The 18784-nt window shown below is 32.5% G+C and overlaps 1 protein-coding gene across 3 annotated transcripts in view; it reads left to right on the top strand.

Annotated features, from left to right (window-relative positions):
• Positions 1 to 18784, top strand: part of LOC114334081 (protein FAM214A) — a 232822-nt gene that overhangs the window by 102489 nt on the left and 111549 nt on the right. Inside the window, exon 1 of one of the 3 annotated variants that reach the window (XM_028284107.2) lies at positions 16746 to 16880. The exons of the other annotated variants lie outside the window; for them this stretch is intronic. The gene's annotated coding sequence lies outside the window, so the exon portion shown is untranslated. Of the gene's footprint in view, positions 1 to 16745; positions 16881 to 18784 lie in introns of those variants that run through there. 3 annotated transcript variants of the gene reach the window in all.

Here is an 18784-nt window from a genome sequence, read left to right as displayed (position 1 = left end):
TTCAAAATTATCACGCTTACATTGATAAAAGAGATCTGTCTTCAACAAGACCCAGTTTTCAAAATTTGATTTAGCAGAACCGGACTTACAGCCATTTTTTCATAACAAGGTTCCCACTCACCCCCACCTCTTATTTAAAAAGGTAGAGTTAAACTTTTTAAATCAAATATGCGCAGAATTTTATAAAGAATACAATAATCGGATTTCCAGTGCCCCTTCATTACGCCCTCTAGCGGTGGACCCACAATTATGAAAATAATTTCCAGGCTTTTCCTGAGGCAACTTTTGTTATAAATTTTTTTATTTCAAAGCTCTACTATAAACGGTTTCTGAGATATGGCCGAGAGCCATTCTTATTGGGACACCCGGTACATAATAATACAACTCATGACCTGACAGAATGTGAGAAGATAATAATAAATATATTGACATTATTTTTTTATTTTTGTATGGTAAAGGGTGGCTTGTTTTTCTACTGTATGTTTTTGTTTTACTTTTATTATTCCTTCGGTAATAAAAGTCGTAGAAAAATATTTAAAAAAATTAAAAACAGCTAATGTTTTATTTCAGAGATGATTAGTCCTGTCGCCAGGGGGGGTACAACGGCCTCGTTAATTCAGATGGACTTACTCAAGTTTTTTTTATGTATTTTGACCCGTAGAACACGAATTTTTTGGGTAACAGTTGATCCGGATGTCGATAAGATTGTTATAGACCAAGAACTTGAGGAATCAAATAACAGCGATTTTTGGCAAAACAAAACAATATTTTGTATTTTTTGGGCCATTTTAAGTAAAAAATATTTCTACAAGTTTTTTCGTAGGATGCACAGTTTTCGAGATAAACGCGGTTGAACTTTAAAAAAATCGAAAAATTGCAATTTTTGAACCCGAATAACTTTTGATTAAAAAATAAAATAGCAAGTCTGCTTACCGCATTTGAAAGTTTAAGTCAAATTATATCGGCTTTGATTATTTGCATTGGTAAAAATTTATTTTTTTATTGTTTAACAAAGCTATAAACACGTAGGGTTTCCCGTGCTTTTACATGCGTTTTAACGCATGTAACGTAGAAATAGTCTTGATTGCACTAGTACCTATTCTACCTACTCGTTCGATTTTAAATGAGAAATCATAGAAACATCACTCACGCACTAGTTGTTTGTAGCTTTGTTTAACAATAACACAATAAATTTTAAGCAATGCAAATAATCAAAACCGACATAATTTGACTTGAACTTTCAAAGGCGCTAAGCAGAATTGCTATTTTATTTTTTAATCAAAAGTTATTCGGGTTTAAAAATTGCAGTTTTTCGATTTTTTGAAAGTTCAACCGCGTTTATCTCGAAAACTGTGCATCCTACTAAAAAACTTGTAGAAATATTTTTTGCTTAAAATGACCCAAAAAATACAAAATATTGTTTTGTTTTGCCAAAAATCGCTGTTATTTGATTCCTCAAGTTCTTGGTCTATAACAATCTTATCGACATCCGGATCAACTGTTACCCAAAAAATTCGTGTTCTACGGGTCAAAATACATAAAAAAAACTTGGGTAAGTCCATCTGAATTAACGAGGCCGTTGTACCCCCCCTGGCGACAGGACTATGATCCACCATTCCCATTAATTTTTCATTTTACTCATATTTTGAGTACACGGAATCAACTTTCGTTGGAATTTTTCCTAGGCGGAATGTGACGCATATTCGGCATATTGTAGAGTCCCTGTCGTCTTCTTTATTCGTCGTCTCCTTGCCTTATAAACTCTAGAAGGCAGAGATTAAAGATGTTAGCAGAAAGTGGTTCCTCGAGAATTTTCAGATTTGAGCCGCTGAGAGCAAAAGTGGTGTAAGTCAACAAATCAAGTTCTCAGCAAGCAAGTGCTTTAGTAGAAATTCTGTACACACGAAGGTTTTTATGGAATTTGTTTTTTATTTGGATAAAAGAATATCTTATATTTATTTGTCCAAACAAAAAACAAATTCCATAAACACCTTCGTGTGTACAGAATTTCTGCTAAAGCACTTGGCTTGCTGTGGCTGTGCTGAGAACTTGATTTTTTGACTTACACCATTTTTGCTCTCAGCGGCTCATTTATTGTTTAGATCTGAGACTTTCTCACCGGTGTATATTAAAAAATTCGAAACAATCTCTTATCTATCTCATAAAGGAGATAATATAATAACACCAACGGGAACAAACGAAATGGAAGAGGTGCTGCAGAATGAAATAGATCGATAAATACGTAATTCTAAACGTGTTCTTTATTTTTAGATCCCAAAGAAATGTTTTGTTCAACAGTTTAAAGTCTATTTTCGCCTCAAAGGAATCGTGCTTCTGAATATACGATAGAATGATCATTATTTAGATATTATAGTGTAGGAAACAGAGGTTGAACCTTGCAAAATGGACACAAGTCCGGTTTTATTTTTTTTCTGGCATATCAAGGGGTGCTTATTATAAGACTAACTTTTTCTGAAAAAATTTCGCCCCGGAACCCCCCTTTTCACCCCTTTAAAGGGGGTAATTTATGGTTTTTGCAGAACGTAGCCCTTTCTGTACCTTTTACAAAAAATTTCTTTTATAGAAATATGAAGCGGACTATATTTTCTACGATTTATTTCCGACAGCATCTCTCTATCATCCACCGTTTAGCAAGGGTGGCGCCCCAAATTTGACAAGTTTTTAAAAAAGATGTTTTTAAAAATATATATTTTTCCCTAACTGTAACGGAAATTAAAAAGAAATGCTGCGGAGATTATTCACAAATAGATGATTGATTTTTTGGTATAAGTTTCACTTACGGGTAATTACCATTTTTTTAATTACAGTGTGTTACATTTTAAAAAACCCCTTTTTATACCATCTGAACCGTTTATGCTAGAGTAAAAAGACTTTCAGCGATTACCCATGTACTGGTGTTATTTACAAATTTGTATAATGCACCCCCATTTTTTCCCCGGAACTACCCAAAAAAAAGAAGAATTAATAAATAAAGTGATTTTCTTGGAATCCTTTACACACAATGCCCTTCATTAATATGCTTCATATATCATTTTGTGTAAGTTATTATTACCCATGCATGGACACTAAAAGCGATTTCCTAGTGCAACCCCTGTAGCCAAAAACAATAAATAAAATGGGGGGTTGAAATTTTTTTTTTGTTTTTTGCTTTTTGATCCATATGGACATATGCTTCATCAATAGTGCTTTTCAAAAATATATATGGTTATTGCAACATCCCTGCGCAAACCACCCCTATCCTTGAAAATATACTGCAGAAACTACCCCTATACCTTATCCAGCATGTTTTTACGATTTTCTCATTACCTATTCATTTTTTTTAAACAAAACTTATACAAGGTTAAAGACCACTATTTACTCTAAAAATTAGGTCCTACTCATTTTTTTCGTTTAAGCAACCGTTACGGCACAGTGGCGCCGTAAACCTCATATATGCTTTGACGGGCTCCAGTTTTTGTTTATTTTCTCGTCATCTGTTTGTTTTATTGATAAAGTACTTATGTAAAATAAAACAACACAGTGTAACCTACAAATCATGACCTATGCACATTTTACATTCTTTGCTCCCCAAAGCTACAGTGGTGGCCCAAAATAAATTTTTTCATATTTTCGCCACCTACACGGATTTTATTGCGTTAATGCTACCTTAATAGCACAATATTCACCCCTAAGTGGTCGCTAAGCAGTGGCGGATCCAGGGAGGGGTGATGGGGGCGATCACCCCCACCCCTCTCAAACCAAGTGATATTATATTTGAAGATTATAAAAATATTCATTTATTTTTATAGAAATACTTATATTATATTAATATTATTTTTATAAGAATGACTTTTTATGCTTTAGCGACAGTGGCGGATCCAGCATCGTTAAGAGGGGGTGCCAATTGGTTAAATTTCTATAAAAATAAATGAATATTTTTATAATCTTTGAATATAATATCACTTGGTTTGAGAGGGGGGGAGGTGATCACCCCCATCACCCCTCGCTGGATCCACCACTGCGTAGCGACCACCTAAGGGTAAATATTGTGCTGTTAAGGTAGCATTAATGCAATAAAATGCATGTAGGTGGCGAAAATATGCAAAAATTTATTTTGGGCCACCACTGTGGCTTTGGGGAGCAAAGAATGTAAAATGTGCATAAGTCATAATTTGTAGGTTACACTGTGTTGTTTTATTTTGCATAAGTACTTTATCAATAAAACGAATAGATGACGAAAAAAAAAAATAAAAACTGGAGCCCGCCAAAGCATATATGAGGTTTACGGCGCCACTGTGCCGTAACGGTTGCTTATACGAAAAAATGAATAGGACATAATTTTTAGAGTAAATAGTGGTCTTTAACCTTGTATAAGTTTTGTTTAAAAAGAATACATAGGTAATGAGAAAATCGTAAAAACATGCTCGCCAAGGGATAGGAGTAGTTTCTGCAGTATATTTTCAAGGATAGGGGTGGTTTTCGCAGAGATGTTGCAATAACCATATATATTTTTGAAAAGCACTATTGATGAAGCATATGCCCATATGGATCAAAAAGCAAAAAACAAAAAAAAATTTTCAACCCCCTAGTTTATTTATTTTTTTTTGCTACAGGGGTTGCACTAGGAAATTGCTTTTGATGTCCATGCATGGGTAATAATAACGTCCACAAAATGATATATGAAGCATATTAATAAAGGGCATTGTGTGTGAAGGATTCCAAGAATCTCAATTTATTTATTAATTTCTCTTTTTTTTGGGGTGGTTCCGGGGAAAAAATGGGGGGCATTATACAAATTTATAAATAGTACCAGTACATGGGTAATCGCTAAAAGTCTTTTTACTCTAGAATAAACGGTTCAGATGGTATAAAAAGAGGTTTTTTAAAATGTAACACCCTGTAATTAAAAAAAGGGCAATTACCCTTAAGTGAAACCTATACCAAAAAATCAGTCAATTATTTGTGAATAATTGCCGCAGGATTTCTTCTTAATTTCCGTTACAGTTACGGAAAAATATATTTCTTTTAAAAACATCTTTTTTAAAAACTTGTCAACTTTAGGGCGCCACCCCTGCTAAACGGTGGATGATAGAGAGATTGTGTTGGAAATAAATCGTAGAAAATATAGTCCTCTTCATATTTCTATAAAAGAAATTTTTTGTAAAAGTTACAGGAAGGGCTACGTTCCGCAAAAACCACAAATTACCCCCTTTAAAGGGGTGAAAAGCGAGGTTCCGGGGCGAAATTTTTTCAGAAAAAGTTAGTCTTATAATAAGCACCCCTTGATATACCAGAAAAAAAATAAAACCGGACTTGTGTCCATTTTGCAAGGTTCAACCTTTGTTTCCTACACTATTAAAACATTTTATAGTTGGCGTATATTAATTTTAACATGAATCATTCTCGTTTAATAGGTTAGTTTTGTTTCTATGCGGGTATGTATCTAGGTTTACGCATTATTGTGACATGAAACTTGCACAATCTAGATACAAGGGTTTAGAGATATGTTCCGTTGGTGGTTAACGGAAACAATTAACTTTAATAAGTGTAAAACAACGAACAGTAATATATTTATTTATTTTGGGTAAACAAGCGTGCTTCGTTTATATCTCGTAAGGGTGTGTTGTTGACCTATCCCTACGCCCGCTGGGGTGTGACTACCGACGGGAGGTTGTGAATCGACTGAACTGAAAACACATGTCTGTGGTTTTAAGTTAAAGACTAATTTATTGACATAAAGACGCTGGCCCTTTAGAAGCGTCTTCGAATGCATTTCAAAAGTGATTTATTAAGGTCTGATAAGGTAACTATTTAATGGGGAATGTGTTTCCCAGAAAAAAACATTAATTTTATACAATCTGGTTTTGTATTTTAGGAGCGAAACACATGTGAATTTTAAGTGACCCATATTAGCCCTGTCGCCAGGGGGGGTACAACGGCCTCGTTAATTCAGATGGACTTACTCAAGTTTTTTTTATGTATTTTGACCCGTAGAACACGAATTTTTTGGGTAACAGTTGATCCGGATGTCGATAAGATTGTTATAGACCAAGAACTTGAGGAATCAAATAACAGCGATTTTTGGCAAAACAAAACAATATTTTGTATTTTTTGGGCCATTTTAAGTAAAAAATATTTCTACAAGTTTTTTCGTAGGATGCACAGTTTTCGAGATAAACGCGGTTGAACTTTAAAAAAATCGAAAAATTGCAATTTTTGAACCCGAATAACTTTTGATTAAAAAATAAAATAGCAAGTCTGCTTACCGCATTTGAAAGTTTAAGTCAAATTATATCGGTTTTGATTATTTGCATTGGTAAAAATTTATTTTTTTATTGTTTAACAAAGCTATAAACACGTAGGGTTTCCCGTGCTTTTACATGCGTTTTAACGCATGTAACGTAGAAATAGTCTTGATTGCACTAGTACCTATTCTACCTACTCGTTCGATTTTAAATGAGAAATCATAGAAACATCACTCACGCACTAGTTGTTTGTAGCTTTGTTTAGCAATAACACAATAAATTTTTAGCAATGCAAATAATCAAAACCGACATAATTTGACTTGAACTTTCAAAGGCGCTAAGCAGAATTGCTATTTTATTTTTTAATCAAAAGTTATTCGGGTTTAAAAATTGCAGTTTTTCGATTTTTTGAAAGTTCAACCGCGTTTATCTCGAAAACTGTGCATCCTACTAAAAAACTTGTAGAAATATTTTTTGCTTAAAATGACCCAAAAAATACAAAATATTGTTTTGTTTTGCCAAAAATCGCTGTTATTTGATTCCTCAAGTTCTTGGTCTATAACAATCTTATCGACATCCGGATCAACTGTTACCCAAAAAATTCGTGTTCTACGGGTCAAAATACATAAAAAAAATTTGGGTAAGTCCATCTGAATTAACGAGGCCGTTGTACCCCCCCTGGCGACAGGACTAATATTATTTTCGTTTATAAAAGAAAGTTATTAATATTTAAAATTAGCAATTAAAAAAATAATAAATGAAGCGTATCGCTATAGATATTTTGATCGACTCAAACTTCAAGTCTCTGTCGTATTGATTTATGAAGTTTATTAGTGGGCTGTTAAAATTTTAAGAATCATCGAAATTTATAAGAAATTTTAACAGTCATGTGTATTATAAGGCAGTAGTCGATTTCAGTAGTTAAGAAGGGCCAGTTACCAACAATGACTATACACTAGTGTAGTATACTAGTTAGTAATAGCACAATTAAAATTAGAAATAAGAATTACCAATAATTCCAAAAGCTATTAGAGACAGATTAAACTATCAATTAGATCACCTTTAATAGAAACAGGTAATGAACAGACTATAGGAAGAAATAAATAAAAGGCTAGAGAATCCAGTCAGTAGAAAATAGAAAAAGAATGGCAGACCATACAGATAGGGGAGTGCAATTAGAACGAAAAGATTTCGGAAAAAATCAAACAAGGTTATATTTTTTTAAAACTTTTTTTGTTAGTTTATAAATATGTTAAAGTAAAAAGTTCTACTCACAAATTTCGCTGCTAATTGTTTATTAATTGTTTAAACAATAACAATTGTTTTGTATAAATAATGTTAAGAATATGGGTGAATTCAATATTTTATTTTGATAAAAAATGTTTTTATTTTAGTTTTGATTATGCTGAACCCGAATCTGACATTACAATTTGCAAATTCAAAATGGAGGATTCAAAATGGCGGATTTTTTTTCCTAAAAATCCTTAAAAAGTAGTTGTAAAATCCGAATTTTTTTTATAAAACGTGTTTGTTTGCATATATGTATGTGGATATTTTTGAGAGTTTGCTGAACCTGAATCAAATTTTGATAATTTAAATTATAAAATGGCAGATCCAAAATGGCGGATAACTTAAAAAATAGTTGTAAAATCATAATTTCTTTATAAAATGTATTTATTTCTACATATATTTATTTTTGAGTGCTTTGATAAACCTAACTTAAATGTTAACATTATAAACTATAAAATGGCGGATCCAAAATGCGGATTTTCTAAAAAGAACATAAAAATAGTACATTGTTTACCGGGTAGGAAAAGCTTAACATTCCTGGACGACTGTGAAGATTGCTAAGTCGAGGCGCAAGCCGAGACTTAGCAACACAGAGTCCAGGAATGTGGCTTTTCCTACGAGGTAAACATACTATTTTTCCGCAAATCGTTTAAAATTCGACAGATATTGATTGATTTAAAAAAAACGCGATAATTTTATTCCCAAATAAATGGTGCTTTGAAATTCCTAATAAAATTACTTGGGTTACTATGGAAACGTATTGAGGTTGAATTGTCAAACTTGACGCTTATAAATTTAATTGCTGGTGTTCTCGAAAGTATGTTTCTGTTGTCCAAAATGTTTCTCATAGTTCTAAGAGTGTTCCTCCAATGTTCAATAATTGTACTAACTGTCAAATTACTGTAAATATAACAAATTGATCTTAAAAATGTATTCAGCAATGACTTGATGTTTTCAAAATATATATTAATTCCTTATAAGCAATGTGTTTTCTATCATTTATGTAGAACACTAACAACTGTACGGAAATATCATTTCCTTACAGTAAGGAAATGACATTTCCTTACAGTAAGGAAGTCCTGACTTTTTCTTCAAGAAATTTTGACAGGAATGTCAAAATTTCCTGGCGATTTGCGGAAAAGATCATTTTTCTAAAACATTTATTGTCTTTATTTTTAACAGGTTTGTGAATCTGAATTAAAGATTAAAAATTTAAATTTCAAAATGGCGGAACTAAAATGGCGTATATTTAAATGAAAAACAAGTAGAATCCAATCAAACAAATATGGAATTTCATTCTTAAAAAAAAAGATAAACAAATAATTTTCACAATAATATTAAAAATTAAAATGTATTAGAAAGAATATTAAAAAAAACAAATTTACGATTAGAAGAATATAATTACATATTGGAACATAGTTTTAAATTCCACTTATAAACAACTTTTCTTCATAAAAATTTTCGATATTGTGAAATATAAAGGTACTTTACTCTTGAGTGAAATTCATATTTTTTGACATACCTCGTACAAAATTAACAAAATTTGATGTTTGATGGTTACATCTTATGTGATATACGATGCAGAGTATTTTATAAAGAATAATTTTTTTTCGTAAAACTGATATTAAAAAAGTTATCAATAGGTTCCAAGTTACGCAGACATACTGTATAAGAGCTAAAAAAATTTTTTTTGTTGAACATTTATTATTGTTGAAGCTTATTACTAAATGTATTTTAGGTAAGTTTTACAGAAAAAAGTTTTGATCACTCTGTATATACATTCTTTCAGCTGGTAATTTTCGGTTTTTGTATTACATTTTTGTTATCTTTCTAAGTTTTCTCAAAAATAAATTGTTTATTTAATTTTTAAACTAAAATAATTCAGTGTTTTTTAAAGATTACATTCCAAGCTTTAAAAAAATAGCAAAAAAATTGTATTAGATTTATTCAAACTTGAGTAATACCGTCTTAAAGTGGTGAGAATTCTGTAAAACTACGAAGTTTTCAAAAATTACATTTTTTGAGACATCGTATTATTTGAATTAAATTTTTGAGATTTTTTTTTGAATGAAACATCGTTTAGTAAGATGATTAAGAGTTAAGTTGTGCAAATTTGAGAGTTTTATAAGTAAAATTGTATTAGTTACACATTTTTAAATCATTTTTAAACAAAATTCATGTAAGGCTCACTTTCCGCCCACACCGTACTTATGTCCATACATTTTATTTCTTTTTATTACAACCATAAGATAGCTTATTTCATCTTCTTTCATGTAAAATTTGTAAAATTTCTTTTGATCAATTAGTTAAAGAATAACATTAAAAAAACTCAACCGTGCACTTCTTCCAAAGCTAGTTTACAGTGCGCCAATGTGTGTGAGAATGGTGACTTCAGCGTTATAAATAAAAAATTACAGAAGCTAGAGATTTAATTTTAGAAAAATCTTTATATAAGGTTTTTTTGTAAAATTTTCTGAATTTTTCAATGGTCAAGTCAGTTTTTTTCTAAAAATTATATTTTTGGAGTTATTCAAAAAAACATCTAACTTCGCTGTTTATTTGTTTAATAAAAAATGAAGCACCCACTTTTCGAGTAGAACTTTTTGATATGTTGTTTATTAAACATTTCTTAATGAAACTACAAAAAGTTTTATCTTGTTTGATTTTTTCCGAAGTGAAAATCTAAATGCACTCCCCTAAGAAGGAATACCGTGTGGGAAGCAGCGGAAAAGTCTATAGGAAGAATGCATATAAAGATACGTCAAGACTGATTCAATGAAGAATGTAGGAATACTTTGACAAGAAAAGTACAGAGAATCAGAGGAAATACTCAAAATACGAGAGAAAACTATGTTGTTTGAAGAAAGGAAGTAAAAAAAATTGCAAAAAGATAAAAAGGAATAGATAGAAAAGTAATTAAAAAACATAGAAAAACCTACATAAACAAAGAGGTAAAAAAATTGTACTGTCTATAGATTCAAACACACAAAATCCAACAATTCCAATTACTTACTTGACTTTCTTAAATTCATAGAGAGAGTTCCTTTTATTTTACTTTTAAATGACAGTTATAGACGAATGTTTTTGAATTGCGCATGGTTAATATAAATTAGAAGCATAACTCAGTGTGCGTGTTTTAAATTTGAATAAAAATAAAGGAAGTAGTACAAAGCACTGTTAAAATGCAGGAAAATTTTTGTTAGGTGATATTTACATAATATATTTAAATTGTGTCACAATATGTAGGGGAGACTAGACTAGGAAATTTTAAGGTTTTTTTCAGCCCGAGATTTCAGAGAAATACGTTTTTCCAGTTATAAGAAAATAGTTATTTTCATTAGCAGTCGATTTCAATAATTTTATAAATTTCCGTACAATAAGAATCGTCAAGAAATACATACCCAGTAGTGCGACAACAACACAAACATAAAACAGAGTCGAAGGAGTACATACGGAGTCCACGGAATATTTGTATGGAAAAAGATATTAGAGAATATTGCTGAGAATGAAATATTATGCCGGATTTACACTCAGTCCAGTTGAACAGGGAATTGAGCAGAGAACTGGGCAGCATGAGTGTGTAAATAGGTCACTCGCGCTGACACTGCTCATGCCGCTGCCATTACACGGCGCTCCCTCAATTGTCGGTTTTTTCGTCGGGGACGGACGTAGTATAGGTAGCGCGAGCGCGAGTGCGTGTTCACATTCAGCCACTCTCGTTCACTTGCCGCCGGCAAAGCGGCAAGGATCCCCATTCTTTGGACAGGAAGTGACGACAAAAAGACAGAAAACAACAAACACAACAGGCATAGAAGAAGAGCAAGTAAGTGACCCAATTGAAACTGTCAATGGGATAAGACAGGGGGATTCCCTGAGCTCTCTATTGTTCAACCTGATCATGGATGAAATAATAAAAAAGTAAGAACGAAAAAGGTTACTAAATGGAAGAAAATTAATTTAAAATAATCTGCTATGCAGACGACGCGACGCAATAGTAATCTCTCAAAGTTTTTTTTATCTATCAATAGATAATAATAAAATAATATACTAATCAAACAATAACAAAAGCACCACCGGTTTTAGTAAAAGCTAACAAGACCAAACTCCAGCAAATGACGTTTGCAAAATTAGCTACCGATGCAAAATTATCTATGATTTCTGAATTGGTCATGATCATGTTGTATTTCAGGTTTGGCGTATGGCCTGTCCCCTTTCATTTATTCTAAAAACCATAGACAGGATAACACTGACTTTGTCTAGATTCTAGACTAGAGCATACAGTTTCCTACCAAAATATGCCACTATCTCGAATTTAACGACGTTCTACACCTTCGGCAAAGAATTAAGGATTTGCATGAAATTTTAGTATGTTATAGTTTACTTCAAAAAACTAAGACTTGATTTTTTAAAAATTGTTTTACCGTGACGTTTAATTACTATTAAGGTTCAAAGTTAAGTTTTAACATGGGCTCTTATGGGAATTCTTAAAAAGTTAATAACTTTTGACCCAAATTTACGATTTTTAATTATTTATGCTTAAATTAAAGGTTTTTTTGTAAGGAATAACATATTAAAAAATGAAGATTGTTTACCGTACCATTATTAAATAAAAGTGAAAATACTGTTTCGAACATACTGTTTCGCTCTTAAAAAGTTAATAACTTTTGACCCAAATTTACGATTTTTAATTATTTGTGCTTAAATTAAAGGCTTTTTTGTAAGGAATAACGTATTAAAAAATGAGGATTGTTTACCGTACCATTATTAAATAAAAGTGAAAATACTGTTTCGAAAATACTGTTTCGCTTGCATATAAGTTTCCCCCTTTCCTCTGAGAGGCATACCCCGCAACGAAGGTGTAGAACGTCGTTAAAAAATTCTCTTAGTCTACTGAACATTTTCATTGATTTGTTTGTCCATGGGTGGTAAAACACCATAGGCTATAATCGTCGAAAAGATTTTCTGTTTTCTTTTCATCTCATAAATTTTTCCTCTTTTTCCTATAATAATTATTTCGTTATTATGAATATCCTTCTTATTACTAATAAATCTCAATTGTTATTAGTAACCCATCATTATTTCCTCATATTGTTTCTTGTCGCCTTCTGTATCTGCCTGCCGTTTGAAGGAAAGAAAAGATTGTTTTATCAACCAAAAAAATTCAAAACGTCAACAACAATGAACTATGTCGCGCTGTCTTAACCTTTTTCCGGTTGACTGTCTAATTTTGTGGAATTATTTCCTCCAAATATTTTTATCTTGCACAATAAATAATTTTCTTATTTGCTGTCAATACATTATCTTATGATGTAAATAAATAAATATTTGATGGGCGGAAGTTTTATTGTATTTAGTTATGTTTGTTTACTCTTAACCCGCCGTTACACGCGTCTTCTATTGTGACATGGTTGCACGCGTATGAGCGTCGCCCTCACCTACATAAATTCGACTTATTTCGAGGAAGAATGAATGTCAACATGTATAAATATAAAATGGTTTGTACTCACATATTATAGAAAGTCTCGTAAACCAATTTTTTTCTATTAAATTAACAAAACAAAAGTAAAAATAATATAAATCAAAAGCAAATTTTCTTAATTTTCAATTTCAGCAGGCCACTGAAGAAATTAACGTTATTTACGCGAATTCATTTTATTAAAAATACAAATTAAAATTAACAACAGTTCTGAAGCTATTTCTTTGTGGCATTTATGTAATTAACTATTAATATTTTGTATTTTGATAACGACGTCCGAGGTGGAATTCGAAACGTCAATAAAATCAATTTTTCAAGTTAAATTGTGGCTTATTTCCCAATTAGAATAGGTAAATTTAAAAATGGGTTCTTAACCAGTGGCGCACCTAGAATTTTCCTCTGGGGGGGAGGGGGGTTTGCTTGGGCACCGAAAGTTTTTTGTATTATTTGTGAAAGACAAGTTACATTTTCCTACTTTCTTTTATATATATTTCTATATACTCTGGGTGGGATTTTAACCCCCAAACCCTCCCTCGGTGTGCCACTGTTCCTAACCTAATTCAAACAATAATATTTTAATTAAACCTACCTAAATATTAAATAAAAACCTGCAAAGTTTCTTCGAGATAATAGAAACGTGATTTCACTGTGATTGCACGCGCAGTGAGGAATTCCCTCACTTGAGGAGTGATATCTCTTCTTTCAATTATCACACAGCACACTGACCGCCTGAAATATTCTATAACTTTTTCATAACCTCTCATGAACCATGCTAAAGGCATTCCTGGGTGCTTAAGGTTGTCGTATTAGTTTACACAATTTCATTGGTTATAAACAAATATGGTGAGGGATTCCCTCATAGCGCGTGTAATGGCGGGTTAATATTGGCTTGTTTAGTTTTAATATGTGCACTTGTGCTTGGTTGTAAATACAGTAATTTCCAGCCAATTCGAGTCTGTCAAAATGTAACTAACTTTGCAAAGAAATTATAGCCTGTACCTAAATGTATAGTAAACTCAAAAAATAGATTCACACCCAATGTCACTAGAAAAATCACCAGATTGATCTTCTTTTTGGTTGATTATGTCGACCTTCGACGATAATTCATAAATATTATATTATAGGTACATACTAATCTTTAGGTTAGAGTTCCTCGAGAGATTCTGTGGTGGGCACTCAATAAGAAAGGAGTCCCTGGTGAATATGTAAAGATTGTGAGGGATATGTATGAGGGAGTAACGACTAGTGTTAGGACAGGTGTGGGAGAGACTGATAAATTTCATGTGAAAGTAGGATTGCATCAAGGTTCTGTGCTTAGTCCGTATTTATTCTCATTAGTTTTGGACCAGATAACAGCGAAAATACAGGGTAACATTCCATGGTGCTTAATGTATGCTGATGATGTCGTGTTAGTAGGAAATAGTGAAAGAGACTTAGAACAAAAACTGGAACAGTGGAGACAAGCTCTGGAGGAAAAAGGTTTAAAACTTAGTAGGACAAAAACAGAGTATTTGGAATGTTCATTTAAAGATGGAGCTACTACAAATAAAATGGTATCTTTGGATGCTGAAATGATTGTAAAAAGCAATAGTTTTAAGTACCTAGGATCGGTATTACAGAGTAATGGAGAAATAGATGGAGATGCATGCAGTAGAATTAGGGCTGGATGGATGAAGTGGAAAGAAGCGAGTGGTGTGTTGTGTGACAGAAAAATTCCAATGAAGCTGAAGGGAAAATTCTATAAAACAGCCATAAGACCAGCTATGATGTACGGAACTGAATGTTGGGCAGTGAAAAAGAAAGAGGAACAGCGAATGCATGTGGCGGAAATGAGAATGCTTAGATGGATGAGTGGAGTGACAAAGAAGGATAAAATTAGAAATGAGTATATTAGGGGAAGTCTAGGTGTGGCACCAATTGATGCCAAAATGAGAGAGCATAGGTTAAGATGGTTTGGTCATGTTCAACGTCGAGACGTTAACCACCCAATACGAAGAATAGCTGAAGTGCAGATTCCTGGAAGGAGTAGGAGAGGAAGACCAAAGAAGACCTGGGGGGAGACGATAAGGCAGGACATGTTGGTAAAGGGGATTAACATTGATATGGCCCAAGATAGAATTGTGTGGAGAAATGCAATTAGGGAAGCCGACCCCGCATAGGGATAAGGCAAAGAGAATGATGATGATGATACTAATCTTTAGGTAAATCTTTATTAAGTATATAAATGAAGACTAACAATCAAAAAATTAAAGGAATAACGCAGAAAACACAAAAAATCTCCGATATAACTTAATTAGCTTATGAAATTTAAATGCCAATAGTGTCAAAATTTCGTAAATGTCAATAGTGTCAAAATTTCATAATTTAGTGGAGTAAACTTTCCTGTGGTTGGACCAATTACAAATAGGCGTTGCGGAGCGGTAAATTTGAATTACTCCTTCAGTTCGGAGTGAGATTAGCGAACCGACTATATATGTATTTTGCAAACGTCGTATAAATTCCAATTCTAACAAGCTCTCGCATACTCAACTCGGGGGAAAATTGCATAAACTATAGCTACAGTAGGAAAAATGAAAGAATACCCATGAACGAACATATAAAACCCGCTGTATTTTCCTGTCACCGTGTCACACAAAAAATTGACCAGCGCAAGTACATGTAATAATTATTATTACATGTACTTGCGCTGGGCAATTTTCTTTGTGACATAGTGACAGGAAAATACAGCGTGTTTTATATGTTCGTTCATGGGTATTCTTTCATTTTTCCGACTGTACATACTGTATAAGTTCGATAAGATTCAACAGCAACAGCCTCTTATCATTATTATTTGCAGTGAGCCTACATGATGTTTCTTTCATCATTAAAGCTTTTAAAATTTCCATTTAAACGTACAGCAAATATTGGCATAATTCCCAGAAAAGATAATCTATATTGTTTACCGTGTGCACTGCCATATTTGGAACCCCGAAATAATTTCCATAAGACCAATCGGTGCTACTATAGTATGCGGTCTACTTCTCCTTATCTATTATAGTGTGCAAAATAGCCAATAATTGTTCTAATCTACGTCTTTTATTCACTTTGTAAAGATTTTTTTAAACGCATAAATCAGAAGAATTATTATTTTAATTTTACAGGTTATTTACTTTGTCATATCACTTTATTTATAATTGGGAATAGGTCACAAGATTGGCTTATTCCCAAATAAAATATTAAATAGAAATATAACAAAGGAACCGACCTATCTTAGTCGATTTAGTTATCAAATGTTTTCCCGTCACTCTGTATGTTTCCAACAAATGTATTGTCCACTTTGATGGGACATCCTGTAATTGTTTCTCTCAATTAGATATACATTATGTAGCTATTATTACCATATTACCAAACAAACTATCAGGAATGTAAACAACCATACACGCAATATAAAACAGTAATCAGTTCGTTCTAAAATTGCTGCTGAATGTTTTACTTAAAAAAATTAAATTCTTTGAAAACTAAAACTAAACAATCTGAATCTAGCTACTATCTATTATTCACCTGGAACAAAGATAACCCCCCCACAAAGAATTCCGCTTACTGCAGAAAAAATATCGATCTGACAACTGCGCCGTTGGCTCATCAGCTGTCCCGTTTCTATCCGTGATCAGCTGTGAATATGGCAACGTGCAGGCACACGGGCACGTCATATCCACCAATGACGAGCCCGCATCCTATTGACGTCAGCGGTCTAACGCTGTGGCAGGGATAACGATCAGCTGTTCAGCTGTTTCCACTGTATACATACACACAATAATAACTTGTGAAGAGATGGGCGAGTGCTTTGTTTAGGTGACTCCGGAACCGAATGTAGGGGCTAAACAGTAACGGTAAGCAGACAAAGGAATTAGGTTAACTATCGATCCGTTGAGTATGACGTTTGTCCACAAATTTTTAGATTGAGCTCTTAAATTAGACTGTAATTAAAATTTACTGAAATTTTTTTGTTAATTCACCATGAAGGTTACATTCGGTAATAGATTATTATCAAAATGAAACCTTTTATATATCAAGGTACATTCAAAAAGGGATTGTTAACAAGTAGATAATTGTTTCTGTGAATAATTTAAGCGATGGCATTGATATTTACTTATATATTTTTCGTTTTGTGTGCAAATATCCACTTTTTTCATTAAAAAGCAATTAAATAATATATTTTAAGTTAATTTATGAAAACTATAAAAATTTGTTATCGTAAAGTACAAAAAGCTTTTTTAATTATCTTTTATGGGTCGTTCTGTTGAAATTTAATAAATATCAGATATTTTGTCATTGAATTCATGATTTCCTCAGTTTTAAGGGCGTGGGCGCCAAATTTCGGCTCCAGTGCTTTTTAAATGCGTTCATTTTTCGAATCCTGAACAAACTAATACGAATTTTTGAAAAATTTAAACGCAGAATGAAAGATTACATGATTGCTGAGGGCCGAAAGTCCCTTAGAATATCCAAAAAGTTTATTTTGAATAAAATATTTGAAATTAAAGATCACACTAAATTCTCTTTTTTTTTCACTCCTGTAACTTATTCAACTAAACATTGTAGAAGTTTTCAGGGACTTTCGGCGCTCGGTAATAACGTAATCTTTCATTCTGCGTTTAAACTTTTCAAAAATATTTATTAGTTTTCTCAAGATTAAAAAAAATTAATGCATTTAAAAAGCACTGGAACCGAAATTCTGCTCCTACGCCCTTCTTAAAGAATTTGTAGCTAGACAGGTACTTCTCTATTGTCCCTATTCTCACTTCTCACGCGAAATTAAAGTTTTTTGTGTATTTTTAGAAAAGTTATTTAATACGTTATTTAATATGAAACAAATACTATGTATAAGTAGAGACCTCAAAATAAATCTTAGAAAACGAGTACTATAGTGTTATGTATTTTCTGTTCTTTTGTATGGTGTGGACACATGGACTCTTAATAAACAATGGCTCAATAGATTGGAAGCATTTTTTGAAATGTGAACATATCGAACAATGCTGAGAATCTCCTGGACAGACAGAATAACCAATGAAGGAATACTAAGAAGAATAGAGAACAGCAGGGAGATAATGGATTCCATCAAAATAAGAAAACTACAATATTTGGGTCATATAACACATGTTGACAGATATGAACTTCTAAAATGAATAATGCAGGGAATTCAAGGAAGGCGCAGCATAGGTAGAAGAAAAATGTCCTGGCTGAGAAACTTAAGAGGATGGTTTGGATGCAGCTCATCTGAACTCTTTCGGGCTGTAGTGTCAAAAGTTAGAATAGCAATGGTGATTGCCAACCTTCGTCGCGGAGATGGCACGTAAAGATGAAGAAAAGTTATTAATAATTTTCAAAAAATCGTCTTTTAAAGCTATTTTTGCAATAATTGAGCAAAATATTAACAAAAATAACTTTCCAAACTTTTAAACGATTTTCTATGCTTTCCAGTAAAATTGTGTCACTTTTTCATATAATTTACCTTTCCTCACCTGTAGTATTCAAAATCAAATAACGATCTTACATCGTTTATACAGGGTGTTTGGTAAATAATGGGCCATATCTTAACCTTAGATTCCTGAGGTTAAAATAGGTCGATTTAAGCTAACTTACCTTAGTACAAAAGTTGATAATAACGGAAATACAGGGTGTCAAAGTTAAACTTTTATTTTATTTATTCTTGAATATTTCCTGACATGCATGGGACAACAACACGAAATTTGGTAAGTGGTGCTGGTACAGTACACCCTACTAAATTATGTTA

The sequence above is a fragment of the Diabrotica virgifera genome, chromosome 4, assembly GCF_917563875.1.
Source record: "Diabrotica virgifera virgifera chromosome 4, PGI_DIABVI_V3a".
NCBI lineage: Eukaryota > Metazoa > Arthropoda > Insecta > Coleoptera > Chrysomelidae > Diabrotica > Diabrotica virgifera.
The sequence above is the reverse complement of the archived record's forward strand: the minus strand, read 5'-3'. Positions and strand labels throughout refer to the sequence as shown.